This window comes from Octodon degus, unplaced genomic scaffold (genome assembly GCF_000260255.1).
Source record: "Octodon degus isolate 3935 unplaced genomic scaffold, OctDeg1.0 scaffold00046, whole genome shotgun sequence".
In the NCBI taxonomy this organism is placed as follows: domain Eukaryota; kingdom Metazoa; phylum Chordata; class Mammalia; order Rodentia; family Octodontidae; genus Octodon; species Octodon degus.
The window spans coordinates 2,325,041-2,344,857 of NW_004524622.1; positions in this window are offsets into that span (position 1 = coordinate 2,325,041).

Below are 19,817 nucleotides of genomic sequence, written 5' to 3' on the forward strand. Positions count from 1 at the left end.
GCCGGTGCACGGGCAGGCGGGCGGGCGGCGGCGCGAGCCTTTGTATCCCGCGGCGCCTGCGGTGCGAGCTCGCGGCGGCGGCGGCGGCGGCGGTGCCGTTCGGTCACGTGGGAGAGCGGGCTGAAAACCCGGGGCCGCTCCCAGCCCCGAGCCCTGGGAGGGTCCCAGCCGTCGCAGGATCTACGGCTTTCCGCGGAAAGTCTGTCTTTGCAAAGTGACACCGCCCGTTCGCCCAGGTCCCCGAATTTGGCCCCGGCTTGGCGAAGTACTTGCTCAGTGGCTGCGCGGCCGCAGGTGCCTGTTGCTTTTGTTTGGTTATCGTTCGTTTTACTGTACTCCAACCAACTTGCTGGTCTGTAAGAACAACTTAAGTCGAGTCGTGGTGTTTGCTCTGATTTGGTGTTTTTGAAATACAGACATTTTCGTCTGTCTTCTCCATCTTACCCTCCTGCCCCCCCTTAAAAACAAAAAAGTTACCAAGTAAACAGTGCCATCCTTATAAGCCCCCATCCAGTGCATTCGTTAATCGTGGTTTCTGTGGGACTCATCGCAGCACTTCTGTGAAACACTCCCGTGAGATGGCAGCCTCTCTAGCTAGCTGTGTCATTGGGGGTTAAATATTTTTTCATTAGGGACAAGACCTAACGTTTGAGTTTTGGTCTTGTTTGGAAGTCTTATTGTAATATTTCAAGATTTGTCTTTCAACCAAACGTTTCTAGTTTTAAAGTCTTGCTCCGTTCGTCTGAACGAATCCCCTCAGTCAAAAAATAAACAAGATTATTCCAACATCTGCCTTCACTTTGAGGCTTTTTCCTGAACCTATCTTTAAGTCTTTCATGTGGCTAATCTTTTTTTTTTTCTCTCTCTCGGTACCTGGGGTTGAACTCAGGACCTTGTGCTTGACCAGACAAGTGCTTATTCTACTGAGCTATCTCCCCCGTCCCCATGTGGCTAATCGATTTAGTAGATGTCTGTCAATGCTTCCTTCAGTGCCTATACTATTAAGTGTCTCCTTAGGAAGATGTGCCTTTTTTTAACTGTCTAGGTTGCCTTCCCCAATTCTGATACAGAATTGTGAAGGACTTTGTGTTTGCATTACTCAAATCACATTTGTGTTTTTGATCTAGGAATATGAATGTCTCTTCTAGTACTCCCTATAGTACAAAGGTCAGTAACATACTTGAGGGTCTGGGGAGGTGGCTCAGTAGAATAAGTGCTTCCCTCACAAGCGCAAGGGCCTGAGTTCAATCCCCAGCTCTGCAAAAAGAAATAATAATAATAATAATAACATGCTTGATCTTAATGGAACTGACAGTTAAGGTATACAGGTATCTCTGGTGCTGATCCACCTGTTAAGACTTGAAAGAAATACACCCACTGTAACCACCAGTGTTAGACAAGGAAGGAATTATTTCTGGTTGGAGAGTATCATAGAGATTACAGTTGAAGGAGGCCTTAAAGAATGAACCTAATCCAGGCAATCAAAGGAAAAAGGAAAGGATTTCTTCTGATAGAAAGATCACTTGCCATAATCCAGAGGAGGAAGAGCCCAGCTTAGGAACAGTGGACACAGGGACCACTTAGAGACAATGCTGGAGAGGAAGACTGGGGTTCTGTTTTTAGAAAAGAAGGAATAGATGAAGGTGGCATTTTGGAAGATAATCACCTTGTTACATAGTAGTTGGCAATACAGAGACCACTTAGGAAGCATCCTAACTGAAGAGAGGGAATTTAAAGCTATAGTGGGTAGAGCCTGAGGAATTTAAGGTCTGAGGCAAAGAAAGCAAGCAAAAATGTAAGGAGGAAAAAAGAAAAAAAGAAAACCACAGGTCATAGAAAAATGTGTGTATTGAGGATCGGGAATGTATTTCAGGGACCACTGTGTCATTAACACATGGGCACACACTCTCATCCGGGGAACAGGAGCATCCATGTGTTTTTCTTTTCCCCTTTGTTCATTGCTTCTGTAATCATGAAAAGAAAGAGCTGGAGATATAGCTCAGCAGCACAAGCCCCTGCCTGGCAAGAGTCTTGAGTTGGATTCCCGGTATAAAAAAGAAAAGCAAGCCCAGGATGTACACCTAGACACCAAGAAGTATGATTTACCTACACAATGGGCTTTTTAGCCCACTGAAACACCCAACTGATTCTACAGTGTGAACTGCTGGCAGGGCAGGGGACACCAGGAACCCTGTAACCAGAACTCCCAATGAGTGTGAACACATTGTCTCCAAATCTGGGAGCCTACCAACTGGGAGCATGAGCACAGACTTTGGAATTGGGCCTGTATTCAGATGTCTCTTCTACCACTTATTTACCATAACCAGCCACCTAAGATTTAATGTACTTTTAAGGGCAGGCCAAATAGTTCAGCAGATTAAAGGCCAGGGGCTGGGGCTTCTGGCCCCACCCCCGCCCCCAGGCGCACTGAGACAGCAATTAAGACTGGGCATGGTGGTGGGCCTGTAATCCCAGCTCTTGGGAGGCTGAAAACAAGCGAATCACTACAAGTAGGATCTAGTAGTTGAGACCCTGAACACCCTGTAGACCCTTCCCTAACATACAAAAAAAAGATTTAATGTACTCTTAAACATAAAGTAATAGTTCAGCATTTGGTACTTTGGTAGTTAGGTGTTTAATACTTAGTACTTAAGTACTTTAAATGCTTAAATGCTTAGGTAATTTTTTTTTTTTTTTTTTGCTTAGATAATTAGTAAGTGCTACTACTTGGTATACTACCTTAAAATCCTGACATACTGCATGTTTAAACTGTTTTCAAGGTTCATTTTTTTCCCTTTGAGTCCATGTGTTTAAGCATCTTTCTTTTCCCCCTTGAGACTGTTCACTATATAGTTGAGGCTAGCCTTGAAGTGATTTTCCTGCCTCAGACTCCCGAGTCTGGGATTTTGGAGTGAAATCTTTTCTGCTGTCTTTTATTTAATCAGACCATGTTCATAATTTTCCTAGCCAATTTCATTTTATTATTATGTCTAATACTTTAATTATCATAAGTAATGCTGTAATTCATATCACATATACTGCTTTGTAAGCATTTCCTTTGGCTAAACGGACAAGAAGTGTATTTCCTAGCCAAACACTGAAGATTTTTATGATCTTCGGTATGAATTGCCAACTTGTTTTCCAAAAGGATTTTAATATCATAAATTGCCACTAGCAGTGTATGAGAACTCATCACAATGTTACTGTAGTATTTTCCTTATTTTTATTTTTGTACTCTCACTAGAAGATTAAATGTCATAATATTTATTTTATAATGTATCTTTTGTGTAGTCTATGTGCTTGCTCACCTATTTCTTGGTTAGTTGATAATTTACTTGTTGTGGGGAATAAATTCTATTATTTGAGCAAATCTTTCCATTTTCACTTTTCTTAGATATTTTAGTTTTGATTATATAGTTTAGAGTTTTATTAATAGTCCATATTTTACTTTTTTTTAAAATATTTATTTATTTTTATTTATTACATTTATTTATTGTGCGTGTGTGTGGCCAGCTCAGCCCACCAGGGGGCGGGGCTGGCTGGCATGTGGTGCTGGGGATCGAACCACGGTCCCTGTGCTTTGCCAAGCTTGTTTCAAGTAGGTGCTTTAGACCACTGAGCCATCTCTCCAGCCCCATATTTTACTTTTTGATTTCTTGATCATGTCTTTTTTTTTTTTTTTTTTCAGAACCGGGGATTGAACTCAGGCCCTTGCACTTGGCAGGGAAGTGCTTATTCCACTGAGCCATCTCCCCGGCTCCCTTGACCATTTCTAAATATAGAGAATTAGGAGGCGGGGAGATGACTCAGTGGAATAAGCGCTTCCCTGGCAAGCACAAGGGCTTGAGTTTAATCCCTGGTTTTGCCAAAAACAAACAAACAAAAAAGTCTAAAATTTTGGGGTCAGGGAGATGGCTCAGTAGAATAAGCACTTGCCTGGCAAGTACAAGGGCCTGAGTTCAATCCCCAGTTCCACCAAAAATAAATAAATAAATATAAAATTAATTACATCAGATAGTTACTAAGTATTGTATTTCTTTTTTATATAGAATTATATCAATTTGGAAATTTCTTTTTTAATTCCATACATCATTATTTCCCTTTTGACATCAAAAACGTACTTTTATTTTTGTTTTGCTTTAGTATTAGTAAAAACCTTAATTCCTCTTCACGTATATTTACTAACTATAACTTTGAAAGCTAAATTAGACATCTTAAAAGTTTCATTCTGGAAGCTTCCATGGCCTTCCCAGGTCATGTTTTCCTTCTCTCTAGGTCCTTTCCAGCATGTCAACATGCTGTGTCTCACCTCTTTAAAATTACACAACCAAATAAACTCCTTCATCTTGCCACTTGGTTCTTGTCTCTTTCATGCGCGGATCCTCCCTCACAAGAGTCACTGTGTGTGCTGTCCCCACTTTCTCTCCACACAAACCCTCTCAAGTCCGTACCTTATCATTTTCTCGTCTCACCACTCTCCGAGCCACTGAAATTACCTTCCTTGGATCAGCAGTAATCCCCAATTGGGTAAGAGTTTTAATAACAGTTCATGTTGTACTTTTTGATTTCTTGGTCATTTGTAAGTACAAAATGCATCCTCATCTCATTTATAAAAGCAGCTTGTGATAGAGTTGCCCGTTCTGTCCTAGAAGTGCTTTCTTCACTTAGTTTCTAAGCAATTGTGCTCTTGTTTGTTAGTTTCTTCACACCTCTCAGTCCACCCCCTTCCCCGTTCTCTGACTTCTTCAAGGGCTCCCATAAGTTCCTGTCTCCACCATGGACCTCTCTGCGGAGTTCTTTGATCATGTTTTAGCAGCTTTCTTCCCTCCATTTGGAAACATCCCCAAGTCGCCTCAAACCGGAGCTCCTGAATTCCTTCTCAGTGGTGCTCCTCCCCAGACTTCCGCAGCTCTGCTGCTGGCGCTGGCCTTGCCGCACGTCAGGCCACAAGCTTGGCCCCTGCCATCCTTGAGTCTTCCCTTTGTCTCATTGCCAGCCTTGAATCCTGCAACACAGTGTATGGGCCCTACTTCCAGACTAAATGCTGTTCTCACAACCTTCATATTTTCACGCTACCCAACTAGCATCGTCTGTCTCAAGCATGTTGTTACACTGTCATAAATGGCAGCCTCCTTCTGTTTGTCCCTTAAGTTTGCTTGGTTTTTTGTTTTTTGGGTTTCTTTTCCCCAGACAGAGTCTCGCTGTGCAGTTCAGGCTGGCCTTGTGCTCACTTTTGTAGCTCCCAGGCTGGTCTCAGGAGTGATCCTCCTGTCTCAACCTCCCAGGTGTTGGATTATAGGCCCCTGCTACCACGCCAGCTTCTTAAAGTTTTTTCTTTAACAGCAGCTAATATGATCCTGTTGAAATCCAAGTCAAATCATGTCTCTTTTCTGTTACGAATCCTCAGGTGACTTCCTCCTTACTCAGTAAAGCAAAGTCCAGTCCATGGCAGATGCCATGACCCGGACTCCACCTCTCAAACCTCATTTTGCTGTGTGTGGTGACGTAGGCCTATAATCCCAGCACTTGGGAGGCTGTGGCAGGAAGATCTGAGCTACAGAGTGAGTTCAAAGCCTGCCTGAACTGCATAGTGAGACCCAGTCTGAGAAAAGAAAAGGCCTCATCTTCATCTGCCCTCGGCCCTGCCACCTTCTTTCCAGCGAGCAGTCTCCATGCCGGCCAGTGCGCTGCACAGTCCTGCTCGGTGCCGCCCCCAGAGTCCCTGCTGGCCGGAGCGCTCCCCTCTTCCACCTTCCCTCAGCCCACTGCCCATGCATTCCCTGCGTGTGCTCTGTGGCATGTGGAACTTGGAGCTTGAGTACACTTTACTGATTTTTTTTTTTTTTTTTTTTTCCCAGAACCAGGGATCGAACTCAGGCCCTTGCGCTTGCCAGGGAAGCGCTTATTCCACTGAGCCATCTCCCCAGCCCCACTTTACTGATTTTTATCAGTGTGCCCTGGTATTCTCCAACTAGAAAGTAGTCCCCACAGGGGCAACTCTTTTCTCGCCATTCATTGTACACAGAAAAAGCTCAGTATGTATTTGTTTTCTGCAGTAAAATGATGAGAGTGATAAATGACAACTATAAGTTACAGCAGTGTTGATGATAAATATGAAATGATGTGTGGAAAGTAAAGTGTACCCAGGTCAGGGAGAAAGCTCAGCAGCACAAGCAGCTGCCTGGCAAGCACAAGGTCCTGAGTTCAATTCCCAGTACCACAAAAAAATGTTTAAACTCTTACACATTTGTATGTAAATTGTGTATGTGTGTTTTAAATATTTTAATTGGCTTGTAAAATCTCAGTGATAGCTAAAATACATTTTTATTTAGATTAAGGTAAATGTTATCCTTAGCATTTTTTATTGATCCTTAAGAACAGCTCTAAGGTTCATGCGTCATACCTAAAGATAGGAAACTTCTTTGAATTGTTAGACAATGAGAAATAAGGTAGATGGGAGCAGTTACATAGGTTATTGTCTTAAAGACTGATGCTGGGAATGCCCTGAAAGAACTTGAGTGTTCTCCTTTCCTTCATTAAGACAGGAAAACACAGGGCTGGGGAGATGGCTCAGTGGAATAAGCGCTTGCCTGGCAAGTGCAAGGGTCTGAGTTTAATCCCCAGTTCTGCCAAAAAAAAAACCCAGGAAAACACATCCTAAATGATGGGGTCTTATTTTCACTGCATTGGGCAGAGCTTCCAACAACATAAGCCTTTATTTTAGAAACAATTGGTTTTTGTCCATTTTTTTTGTTACACCTACTGTAACAGCTATTCTTTTGTTAGATTTTGAACCTTTTTAGGATGGAGATTTTTTTGTCTACTTTCAATATAGACCAAACTGTTCAAATAAATAGTATATATTATAATAGTAACATAAATGAGTAATTTAAATGTCCTTAACATTCTTGAGATTTTCACATAGAAAAAATACTGTTGCAGATTTTTTGCAATATATGAGCATATACCTGTGTCATCATTGTGCACTCATGTTGTCGTGTGCTTCGCAGCATCCTTGTCCTCGAGCGCTGGATGTCTGCACCCCACACCTAACCCATACAACAGCTAAAACCTTTCCTAGACCTAGAAGATGTTAGATGGTGGAATTTCCCTGAGTGTAGGTCCGTGGTAGAGCACTTGCCTAGCATGCTCAGTGCCCTGGGCGCAGACCCTAGCATGAAAGAAAGTACATGTTAGAGTGTGACGCCAGCGGCTTCCAGAGTGTTGCTTCCCTCACTATTAACAGTGCCATCCATGCTGCAAAAGCAAAACTACCAAGGAAAACATGAACGTGAAAGTCACAGGAAAAAGTGAAAGACAATAGGTTTATACAGATAAGTAATTACTGGGACTATTACTATTTTCAAGTAATGACATGTTCATTGTAGGAAAAAATTATTCTCACATAAGTGGGAAGAAACATTCTGCATTGGAACATTGTACTGCACTTTTGCCATGCCACATTTCTGGGAATGGCGTTAGTTTTGTTTTTTTTTTTTAAATAATTTTATTGAGAAACAAATAGCAACCAGACAGTTTCAAAACCGATTGGTAGGACAGTTTCAATAATTAATACATTGCATATTTATTAGTCTTAGTGGTTGTTAGTTTTCTTTTGCTGGGGCTGATAGAACAAAGTACCACAAACCAGGCCACTAAAACATGGAAATTTATTACCTCACAGATCAGTCAGAAGGTAAGATGAAGGGGAAAGCAAGTCCGCTCCTTCTGAAGGCTGAGGAGAAGCTGAGGTTTCCTGGCCTTCTTTCACTTCAGCTGCCTCCCTGTGGTTTCTCCCTGTGGGGGTGGGTCCTCACCACACATAACAATCTCTTGGGCTTACCCAGAGCCAGGAACAGTTTTAGGCATTTGTGTCACACAGAGTGGAAGAGTCTAACAAAATACCTGTCTCCATGTAGTGTAAGAATCATCATGTGGAGAAAGGGCACAGACTTTTCTATTGTTATGAAGGGCAAAGTTAGAACCAATAGGTTGTAGGAAAACAGGTTTTTAAGAAATATAGTTGGGCCCATGGGGCACGTGGCAGCAGAGGCCTGCGCCCTACAGCAGCCAGAAAGCGAGAGAAGGGAAAAACAAGCCTAAATGTCCTATCCCCTTCCTGGACTGCCCCCGTGACTGTCTTCCTGCAGGCCCCATCTCCTAATAGCTTCCACTACCTCCTAGTAGCACAGCACACCCAATACTAAGCCTGGGACTTGGGAGAACATTTGGGTTCAAACTATAGCGAAACCTAGGCTGACTACTGGAAGTTAATAGGAAAGAGCCCAAGCCCGGGAATCAGTAAGACAGGCGTGAAGAGCAGGGAATGACTTCCCCTGTTACATTTTAAGAGTTATGATCAGGTTGGAGTAACTAAGGCAATAGTATTCCTGCTTGGTTCACCGTAGAGCTCACAGGACACAGCAAAGAACCCAGAGGCTAACCCCCCAGGCACACGGGGAGCTGATAGGACAGAGGTGGCAGACAGAACCCAGAAGATGAGCGGGGCACAGCTGTTCTGCCATAGTCCCAGCTGCTCTGGAGGCTGAGGCCATGCAGTCTTTTGAGCTCAAGAGCATGATGCCTCAGGCAGCTTAGCAAGAACCTGTCCAAAAAAGCCAACAATGGGGAAGCACACCTACTTCAAGATAGTGTCCTACCAGCTAAAGATAAATTGAAAGTGGAATACCAAATGTGAAAACTGACAACAGTTAAATTGTTACAAAGAGGAAGAAATTGTAAAATAGAAAGAATGTTTCAGACCCTACATCAAACCATAGAAGTAACTGAGAAATTTGTCTTTTTAGTGGCCTGATGTGTCTTATGCTCATTCTGCATGAAGCACTAAGCACTTTCAAAGTAATTTGTTTATCTCTTAACAACCCTAATGATACAGGTACTGCTGTTATCTCCGTTTTACAGTGAGAAAACTCCACCTTAGAGATCTGGAACAACTTGCTTAAGGTTAATACAGAGCTACTAAGTGGCAGGCCTATCTGGGACTCTAGCTCCAGCCCAAACCTTAACCAACATGCTATATATATTTATGTATAATATATAATGACCTATTTTGTATTATAATTATTCCTTTTTTACATTTCAAGTAGCTTCATTCATTTAGGATTTACATACAATAATTCCTACATGTCTTGTCACATATGTGCTCATATATCACCACCCTGCCAAGATTTAGTTTATGCTGCATCTCTATTTCTCTTCATTTATGTATTTTATTTTTAATGTATTTGGTACAGGCTCTCGCTGAGGAGCTTGGAGTCATAGTGATCCTCCTGTTTTCAGCCTCCCCAGTGCTGGGATTACAGGGGTGCGCCACTGAGGTACCGGGGGTCAAACCCCAGTCCCTGAGCTTACCTAGGCAGGTGTTTAAACCACAGAGCGACCAGTCCTACCATCTCTGTTTTATTCACTATTCCTGACAATGGTTTAACCTATGATGATCTGGAAAAATACACAATCATTGAAGATATAGATGTTCTTAAACTATTGTAAAATCAGTGCTCTTTTCTCAGTTCTTATATAACAAAGTGTAAAAGTTGTAAGATATAAAATTCTTTAAAACCAATAACCAAAGAGTCAACCTCAAAGAAAAAATGGGTGAGCTGGCACCTCACAGAAGAGAAAAGTGTTGATAACTGGACATAAAAAGATAGACAAAGCCCAGTAGTTTTCAGGAAAATGTACTTTAAGATCATATTGAAATTCCTTTTCACACCTACAAGATTGTAGAGATTAGGAAGTCTGAAAATCCCAAGTGTTGGCAAGAACACATATAGCACCTGGATCCAGTAGGGGCGTAAAGTGCTCGGACTGCCTTGGAACCCCTCTGGCCCTAACTGACAAACACAGTGTTAATCATTCCCATACCTGTAACCCAGAAATTCCATAACTAGCTACGTGCCATAAAAGAAAGTTGGCACTTGTACCAAGGAACATTTGCATGAATGTTTATACAAGTGCTCTCAGAGCAGAAATACTTTTACCTGACAGAGAAATGACTAAATGTTGGCCTGTTTACATAATGGAGTATTATACACTTGTAAAGCAGAATGAACTACCACTTACAAACACCTACATAGATGAATATTAGGAAAAGTGTAGTAATTTTTAAAGAGGCAATCTGATTGCCTATATACCATATTAAAGGCCCCAACATGGAAAAAAGCTAAACAACTTACTATGTGGTTAAAATATATATAATAAATCTATTTTTCAGAAAAGTGATAAATAATCAGAAGAGAATCTGAAACAGTGACACAAGTTTTACTCTACTCCTTAAGTTGGATGACAGGTTCACAGCATTATTTTATTTTGCTTCATAACTTAGAAGTTGTGTGTCGTGTCTTCTTTTATATCAGCGATTGCACTAAAAACACCCTTAACCTTTGCAGTGAGTCAGGGCCAAGATACCTACAGCAACCAAAGGGGCAAGTGGAGACAAGCAGACAGCAGACGCCAGTGGGAAAGAAACGATCTTGGCCCAGCCCGGATACTTCCTCCTGGCAGAGAGGCCGGCTCAGCACCGAGCCAGGCCACAGATGGAGGCAGGGAAGGAGCTGCACCTGTCGCAATGAGCAGAACAGAAGGCCAGCACCTCTGTGAACTGCCAGGCAGGCTGCCTCCTGTCCTTTCTCTCAAAGCTGGTATGAGTCCAAAGAAGGATGTCCAACTTCTTTACCCAAGGATTTACGAATCAGTGCAGACACATACACAGCAATTTAGATGCTCTCTTTTTTCCCCACTTCAAATAGTTTTCTTATCTATGCATTTATTGCATGGAATATTGCTATATATAGTAACTCAGCTAGGGAGATAGCTCAGCAGCATAAGTGCCTGCCTGACAAGTGCAAGGTCCTGAGGTTGATCCCTCATTGAGTTACCCTAAAAAGTAACTCAGTGTCTTAAAACTGTAATGTGCCTTCATTATAGCTTAAGATTAGGACAGACCATAAGAAATAGCATGGATGTTGACATGTATAATATTCTTCACTCAAGAGCTTCTGCTCTGTTTAGAGCTTTGTTGTGGAGGTGCTTGTTGTGTTTGTGGGTATTGAAATCAGGGCTTTGCACATGCTAGGCAGACAATCCAGCACTGAGCTACATACCCAGCCCTCACTGGTCTGTTTGATAGTGAGAAATGGTATCTTGTTGAAACTCCCTCATGTCTACATAAGGGCTGACAATGTAGCTCATTGGTGGAGGATTCTTCTAGTATGTGTAAGGACTTGAGTTTGATCCCCAGCACTGCAAAAATAATAATTTGTTTTAGGGCAGTTCCCCAGGATTAGAAAGGAGATAGTATTAGCAGTGGAATCTGGGGCAGGTCTAAACCTGTCAGTGGGAGATAATGTCTCATGGTAGCATTCAATACTGATCTGTAAGTCCTATTTCTTACGTGCACTGAACAACATTCACATAAGAGAAAGAAAATGAAAAATATTGAACGGGTTGTTGTATGTTTTCTAGGTGGCCAGCATGTAACACATCTGTCACTCGCGGTGGCCAGGCCGCCCGGCTTGCCAGGCTGCCCTGTCGAGCCCTGCACTATGCTCACCTGATGGGAACAGCGTGGAGAGCATCACACATCTCAGGGCCATGTCAGCTAGTCGACCACTAATCCATCCATGAGGGATTCTATTCAAGAACGCAGTACTAGACTGTCCCAACAACCCAACAAGACTTTCCAGTTTTACTCACCTTTAAAAATGGGTTTTAGGGGGCTGGAGAGATGGCTCAGTGGTCTGAAGCACCTACTTAGAACAAGCTTGGCAAGGCATCAGGGACCGCGGTTCAATCCCCCAGCACCACATGCCAGCCAGCCCCGCCCCCTGGTGGGCTGAGCTGGCCACACACACACACACCTCTCTCTCTCTCTAATAAATAAAAATAAAAAAAAATTTAAAAAAAAAATGGGTTTTAGGGGCCAGGGAGATAGCTCAGAGACATAAGCACCTCCCTCACAAGCACAAGGTCCCCAGAACACTGAATAAATAAATAAATAAATAAAGTGCAGACAAAAAATGGATTTTATAAAATTTAAAATTTTAAGGGGCCAGGGAGATGGCTCACTGGAATAAGTACTTCCTGGCAAGCACAAGGGCCTGAGTTCAATCCTCAGTTCCACCAAAAAATAAATAAAATAAAATTGCACCTTTGAGCTAGAAAAGCAGTTTTATAATTTTACAGTTTTGAGACTTTAATGCTGTCATTGAAGAAATATGTTTGATAGAGTATTAACTTTAACCTCTTAAAAGCCTCAAAAGTATTTCACTGTTAGTAAACACATGACAAGAATATCTGAACAGAGATGCTACGGGTGCTCCATTCAGAATTAGAACTAATGCTGTCGCAGTGGCACTGCACGTGGCCACGGCTACTCAGAGGCCAGACTTGATCCTGTAAGTCCACAACAGTCTGAGCAGCATAGTGAGACGCCTCATCTCAAAAACTACTTATATAGATCTACACCCACTAAGTACTCTGCTGTGTGGAAGCTTTCTAAGACTTCTCCAGACCCATTCCCAAAGATTCTGATTGATTTGGGGTGGGACTTGGCCCTTCTCTCTCTCTCTCTCTCTCTCTCTCTCTCTCTCTCTCTCTCTCTCTCTCTCCTTTTTTTTGTTTTGTTTTGGCGGAACCAGGGATTGAACTCAGGCCCTTGTGCTTGCCAGGCAAGCGCTTATTCTACTGAGCCATCTCCCCGGCCCCTCTTTCTTTTTTTTTAAATCTTCTCAGGTGATTGAAATGTGCGGTCAGGTTTGAAAACCATTACAATAAAAGATATGAGACAGAAAACCTGGTAATGATTTCTTTGAGAAATAGTAGCATTGTGAAACCGTTACAGAATTGAGCTGCCAAAAATTGTTGCCATCTTAAAACAAGGAAACAAATCTATAAAGTATCTTTGGCTTGGTTCTTAGTAACTTGATGATATTAAACTGGGGAGATGGCTCAGTAGAATAAGCATTTCCCTGGCAAGCTCAAGGGCCTGAGTTCAATCCTCGGTTCTGCCAAAAATAAAAAAATAAACCAAGGAGATATGATTAAACTATAGCTGAAGCTTAGCAAGAAGCTACATGAGTGGGCTACCAGGAGGTGCTCTTGAAGTCAGGTGCTAAGAAGGCTGAGGCAGGAGAACGGAGCACTCAAGGCCAGCCTGGCTAGACAGCAAGACCCTTCCTCAGAAATAAAAGAATGATAAAGGCCTGAGGATGCAGTTTAGCGGTAGAGTGCTTACCCAGCATGCGCAAGGCCTTGGCTTCAGGACCTAGTACGCACCCCCAAAAATGAGTAATCTTCCCCAGCAAGCACAAGGCTTGGTTTAATACCAATACCACCCAACCCCCCCCAAAAGGTGATTTTTTTTTTTTCCTAGACAAACTTGATTGTTCTTTTTAGGCTAAATTACACAAGTATTAGAGGCAAGGAAATGTACAGAGTAGATTGTGTGAATTTTATTACAACATTTTCTAGAGTCCTTCATGAAATCCAAATTGGAAGTGGATTTCATGTCACCAGCAAGTGCGAGAGCAAAGTACAACAAACAGCGAAATACCGCATGTGAGAGGGAGCCGTCCAGCACACGGGCAGCGGTACGCCTGGGTGCCACCTCCAGGGGCCATTCGTAAGGTGTCTGTGTAGAGCTTGTGTTTGTTTTTAGGTGATTCATTGGAATCTTTTCATGCCTCTCAAAGTATCTGCAGTATTAAGACTGAAACTACATATCTATAATCTTTATGTTTCTGTTAAAAAATAAAATAATAAAACTCTGAAGAGGGAAGAGAGATAGGAGAAAGGCAGTCAGGGCAAATTTTATCTTCCATAGCAGAAAGACAAATACTATGTAGAGTTTAAACTACCACCCTTTCATTGTCTTTTCTTTAAATTAGAGGATCACGTTGAGCTCTGACATTTCTACTGTTTAAGTACAGTTTTGTTTTGTTTTGTTTTTTAAATATAGGGTCTCACTACACAGATCAGACTCATAGTGATCCTGTTTTTCAGTCTCCCAAGCACTGGGATTACAGGTGCGCATCACCATGCCCAGTCTCAATTGCCGTCTCAGCGTGCCCTGGGAGCTGGGCAGGCACGGCAGGCCTGTGATCGAACCCCAGTCCCTGCGCTCTGCCTAAGCAGGCGCTTTAGTCTACTGAGCTCTCTGGCCGGCCCTAAGTATAATACTCCTTCAGCATCACTGGGTCTATTAAAGTTAAGCAAAATTAACTGACAAGTTTTTAAGTAGCTTATATTGAAGATCCTACTTACAGATTCTATTAGTCTTTCCCTACTAATATGAAACCTTAGATAGCCAAGTGTTATTATTGATTATTTCTGGTCTGTAGAATTAGAGGTGGGCTTTAATTTCTTTGTTCCTTCTGGTAATGTTTTCATAATATAAATCATTTATACTAAAAACATTTTGAACAATAAAACAAGTTAATTTTAAAATAACAATTTAAATTGAACCCTAGGTTTAATTTGTTTTTCCGCAAAATAATAGGTGGCTTTAATGTTACAGTCTCGACTTCATGCCAACCATAATTACAATCTTTAAGTACTGTCCATGCAGTGACTATACTGGTCTATAGAACAGATGGAAATAATTAGCACATGTGGATAACTGCTTGACCTTAACCTTGTAAGGGTTTTTCAGAGTAGAGTGATTGTGTCTGGGTGCGTAGGGTGTTACTGGGTATTGAACCCAGCTCCTTCACACTGAGCTACATCCCCAGGCCCCAGCCTGTTTTTTTATTTTGAGACAGGGTCTCTCCTGAAGTCACCGAGGTACCCTGGCCAGGACTGGAACTTTTAGTCTTCTGCCTCAGCCTCGCAGAGTGCTGGAATTACAAGCACACGCCAGGGAGCAGTGCCTCTTTTGCTGTTCTGCAGATGTTTCTGGAATTTTCATGACACTCTAGGCTTTGCTAAGTACAATTCAGTTTTCTTAAGCAATAAGATAAAAATAATAAGACTATACAGAGAATAAATTTTTTAGCATTTAAACCTAGATAAGCAGTATTTATTAGCTAGAGAAGGATTGCCACCTTCCAATATGTAACTCACCTAGTAGAATTTGATGGTCTTGATTCTAACATATCAAGAAATATTTTTTAAAATTTTATTTATTTATTTATTTATTTATGGGGGCCAGCTCCGCCCACCAGGGGGCGGAGCTGGTTGGCATGTGGTGCTGGGGGATTGAACCGCGTTCCCTATGCTTTCGCTAAGCTTGTTCTAAGTAGGTGCTTTAGACCACTGAGCCTTCTCACCAGCCCCAAGAAATATTTTTAAAAGGTTAATTAAGCCCTCTGGATATACTAGGGAAAGCACCAAACTAAGTTTGTTTACAATTCAGCCTGTAGAGTCTGGGAGGTAGCTCAGTGGTGGAGTACTTGATTAGCATGTGAGACTCAAGGTTTGACCTTAGGCACTGCAAATAACTAAATAAAAATAAGCCAGGATGGTGGTACACAGTAGTAATCCAAGCAATCTGGGAGGCTGAGGCAGGAGGATCACAATGTAGCAAATTAGCAAGACCATGTTCTAAAAAATATGAAGGCCTGGGTATTAATTAGCTCAGCCCAAAGACTGAAGTTCCATCCCTAGTACCATAGGTAGCTAGGTAGCTAGATCGGCAGTGACATTTTAGCCATTGGCATTTTTTTAATAAGGCTTAAGTTCTAAAAAACCTCATAATAAAGACATCTCAAAAAGCACAGACAGTATTAATCCACACACCCCCTCCCTCCCAGTGGAACATCCTGTAGCAACAGAATTAAAATAGTACTTAACTCTTCTGGCCAACTTTGAAATTATTTTTGTGGAACTATCATGACTTTGATTCACATTAAGTTTTTATATATAAGGCAAAACTTAGCAGTATTTTTGTCATATTATTTGTGGTTTTACAGAATGCAGAATTTCATAAAATAAAGTCTCATCATCCTCCTAATTCATTTTCCTAGTTGGAGTCAGGGTAGTAGTGGTGTGACTGTTGTATCTCAAAAACTGAAGGACTCCTTTGTTGCTCACCTCACAGAGGTGGTTGAAAGGCACAAGTGAAACACACCCTGTGAATGACGCTTGCGTCTGTGGCCTGCACAGAGTGCTATGATCTATCTCCCTCTTCCTTTAAAACTTCATTTGCCTGACAAAAAAGCACTAATGAGTGTTTCAGGTTCAAACCCTTTTCTAAGAAAGTCATTAGAATTATGAAGAAATGGAATATGAGAAAAAATTAGCTTCTGAATGTTTTATGTTTTATTTTGTTTTCGGTCTCAGCACCCTCTAGGTGGAAATGCGTGGGCCTCAAATAGAGTAACTTACAGTTTGACCCTGACTCCAACCTCTCTGGTAAAGCCTCGGCCATTTCCTGCATCTCTGGGCACACTCGAGGCGCAGGATGCCACAAATGAATCAGTCCTGACCTACAGTCCTGCAGCACTCCAGCCGGGGACGGGCCCAGGGCACGGCCTCCTCAGTGCCTTTTGTGTCCTCCATGCTGTCACCAGCCGGTTTCCAGGTGGTATGGATTCCTCCTGACTTCCCTGTCCTCAGAAACTGGGAAGTTGCCATTGTACCACCTGGAATCCTGCTGCTTTAGGTTGCCTAGTGCTGGGTACTGAGCCAGCCTATGAGAAGGAGCATCCTTCTGGAGCTCAGTGGTTTGCCTGCACAAACAAGGAGGTCGGCTTGCTTTACTCTTTCTGTGATGATATGCGGCAAGCTCATGTGGTTCAGCCTCTCCACCTCACATGCCCACTGCTGGCGAAAAACCCAGGGCTTCGCACACCGTCTACTCCTGAGCTGTCCTGCCATCCCCAGGGTATTTTTCAGATTATTTTCAGAGCTGTTTCCGAAGGATTCTGGTACATTCAACTTTTTCCTAGTAGTAGCAAATCTAAAGTCTTAAATTGATAAAGATAGAATAATAAAGTTTGTGGATGTCTTTTTGAAGAATTGCCTTTCTTGTTTGTAAATCATACTTTTTTACTCTAAAAAATAACTCATTCTAAAAATATGGTCTATTTTGATAAGAATGAGAACCTGGTTTTAAGTAAAGAAGAGCCGAGGTAATTGTCAGCCTTATATGACTGTGACTCATGCTACTAAAAGTAGCTAACTTTTAACTTACTGAAAGGGTTGCTTTGACTCGGAGAAGAATAAATCACATAGGGAAAATCTTAAAAGGTTTAAATGTTTGGTGGAAGAGAATATATTCACAAGAAGTGAGGCTTTCTGAGTGACCAATAAGGGTACTGGTTTATTATGGTTCTGGTTTTAGCAGGGGATTCTTAAGGGAGGTGTTCGTTTTGTGAATCCTGTATCTGTGCAGCTGATGTGCGTGTGTGTTTCCAAAGGAAGCTGCTGGCACTTGTTACATGTTCTTTCCCTACAACTTCTTACATGTTCTTTCCCTACAGCCTGAGAAAAGCTCTATAAAATGTAATTCACTGTGTTGTTATAGAAAATGATAACAAAGGAAAGTATAGAAAAGGTAAATATTTGGCCATAAACCATAAAAAATACTTTCTGTGAAAATAATTACTATGGGGGCCGGGGCGATGGCTCAGTAGGATAAGCGCTTCCCTGGCAAGTGCAAGGACCTGAGTTCAATCCCCAGGTCCACCAAAAAAAAAAAAATTATTATATCTTTGTTCAAGGCCACATTGCTGTGATCCATACTATTGGTAAGTTGAGGTCAGGGGCTTCCAAATTCAAGGCCAACCTGGGTACCTTAGACTAGCTTCAAAGTGACTGTTGCATTCTCTGGCCTCACATTAGGGTGGTTATAGTAAGCTCTATGTTGCTTTTCTGACACAAAGGATTCTTTCTTTCTTTCTGCAAATACTTACTGAACACCATGTATCAGTGTTCTAGGCCTTCAGGATGCAGAGCTAAACATAGCGTAGTCTCTGGGGAAAGGAATTCCGGTAGCCTACAGGAACAGCCAGGAAACAACACTGTGACAGTAACAGTACTAGTAACGCTTATGGAATGTGTACCTGTGCTTGGCATTGCCACATGGCTTAACTCATGCATTGCTTATAACGAGGGAGTCACAGACACTGTATTTTACAGAACACCAAACTGATAACAGGAAACGCAGGGACTCCACCAGTCACATTGCTGCTCTAAGTAGGGACATCGCATGTGACAGCAGGGCAGAGTAACAGCAGGAGCAAGGCTCCTTTCAGAAATGAGTCAGGGAAATCTGCCCACAGAGGATTTAACTGCTCACAGCTGTGTCCTGGACAGGACGCCCCAGGAAGGGGTAAAATACGCCAAGGCACAGAAAAATCACACACTCCTGAGAAACATGGAGAAGTTCACTGTCATTGGAATACAGAGATGCCCATGAAGAGCCCAGAGGAATCTGGAGCTATGGGTCAGCTAGGCCTAATAAAATTTGCAGACTTCTCCCTGGGAGAGCAAGGGCAGGCTGTGGATTTAAGGGAAGATATGGGGATCCTAGCTGGCTGAGACAAGGTGGCCATTGAGACCCGGCGTGGTAGCGTGCACCTGGAATCCCAGCTCTTAGAAGGCTGTAAACAGGCAGATCACTGTGACTCTGATCTAGTAGTAAGACCCTCAACACCCTGTAGACCCTTCCTTAAAATACAGAAAACAACAACTAACAGGGATTCTAGGGCAAGTGAGTAGTGGGAGTGAGTAGTCCCCAGGAAGTAATGGAAAAGGACAGAATTAGGCTGAAGACTAGAGACCTGGGGACAGGTAGGCTAGGGACTGGAGGTGGAAGACGTGGTAAAACTTGGTAATGGGTGTGGAGCGGAGGAGGGGTCTCTGGCTTGGTGAGTCACTGAGTGGGAGGGGTGCATTCTGTAGGATGAGGAGTGGAGAGGAGGAACAGGTTTAGATGGAATGCAGAGCTGCAGGTTGAGGCCGGCAAGGGGAGAGGCCAGATTGTGTTACTATGGGAGGAGCAGTCTTAATCGGGTACTGGGTTTTTATGTTCGTTTTGTTGTTGGGGTTCGTGACTTGGGTGTACATCGCATATATCCCTTAGTATAAGTCATATATTACTTGGTAAATAACATTTGGTGAAATTGCTGTTGAAGCCGGCCAAAAACAAAATTTAACATTGTAAGATTTTTTTTTTAATGTTCCAATTCATGCTCTCCCTATATATTTTCTCCTTTGTTTAAACATAACTAAAGGAAAGATCTGGTCTGGGGAAATGTCTCAGTGGAATAAGCGCTTCCCTGGCAAGTGCAAGGCCCTGAGTTCAATCCCTGGTTCTGCAAAAAAAAAAGGAAAGATCATAGTTCCCTACACATAAATAATAAAAGTGAGGGGCCGGGGATATAGCTCAGTAGAATAGGCGCTTGCCAAAGGCCTGAGTTCAATCCCCAGTTCCAAAAAAAAAAAGTTTGTTTTTGTTTTTGTTTTTTTTTTGGCAGAACCGGGGATTGAACTCAGGCCCTTGCGCTTGCCAGACGAGTGCGTATTCTGCTGAACCATCTCCCCGCCCCCCGCCCCCCCCAAAAAAAAGTGAAGAGCAAAAATACAGAGATCAGTGGCTAGCAGAACTCTCATCTCCAGGCTGTGCTATTCATCACGTGCTAGATTAATTTCTACAGCTGTGATATTTTTGACAAATTCAAAGAGCAGAACCACATATTTGCAACAATGGAAAATCTGCTTTGGAAATTGCTTTCAGCAGTGGTGGCACTAGGGAGGCTGAGACAGAAGTTCAAAGCCAGCCTGGGTTGAGCAGTTCAAGATAGCCTGAACTATGTAGTGTGACCCCCCTCGCAAAAACAAACAAAACTTCAAAA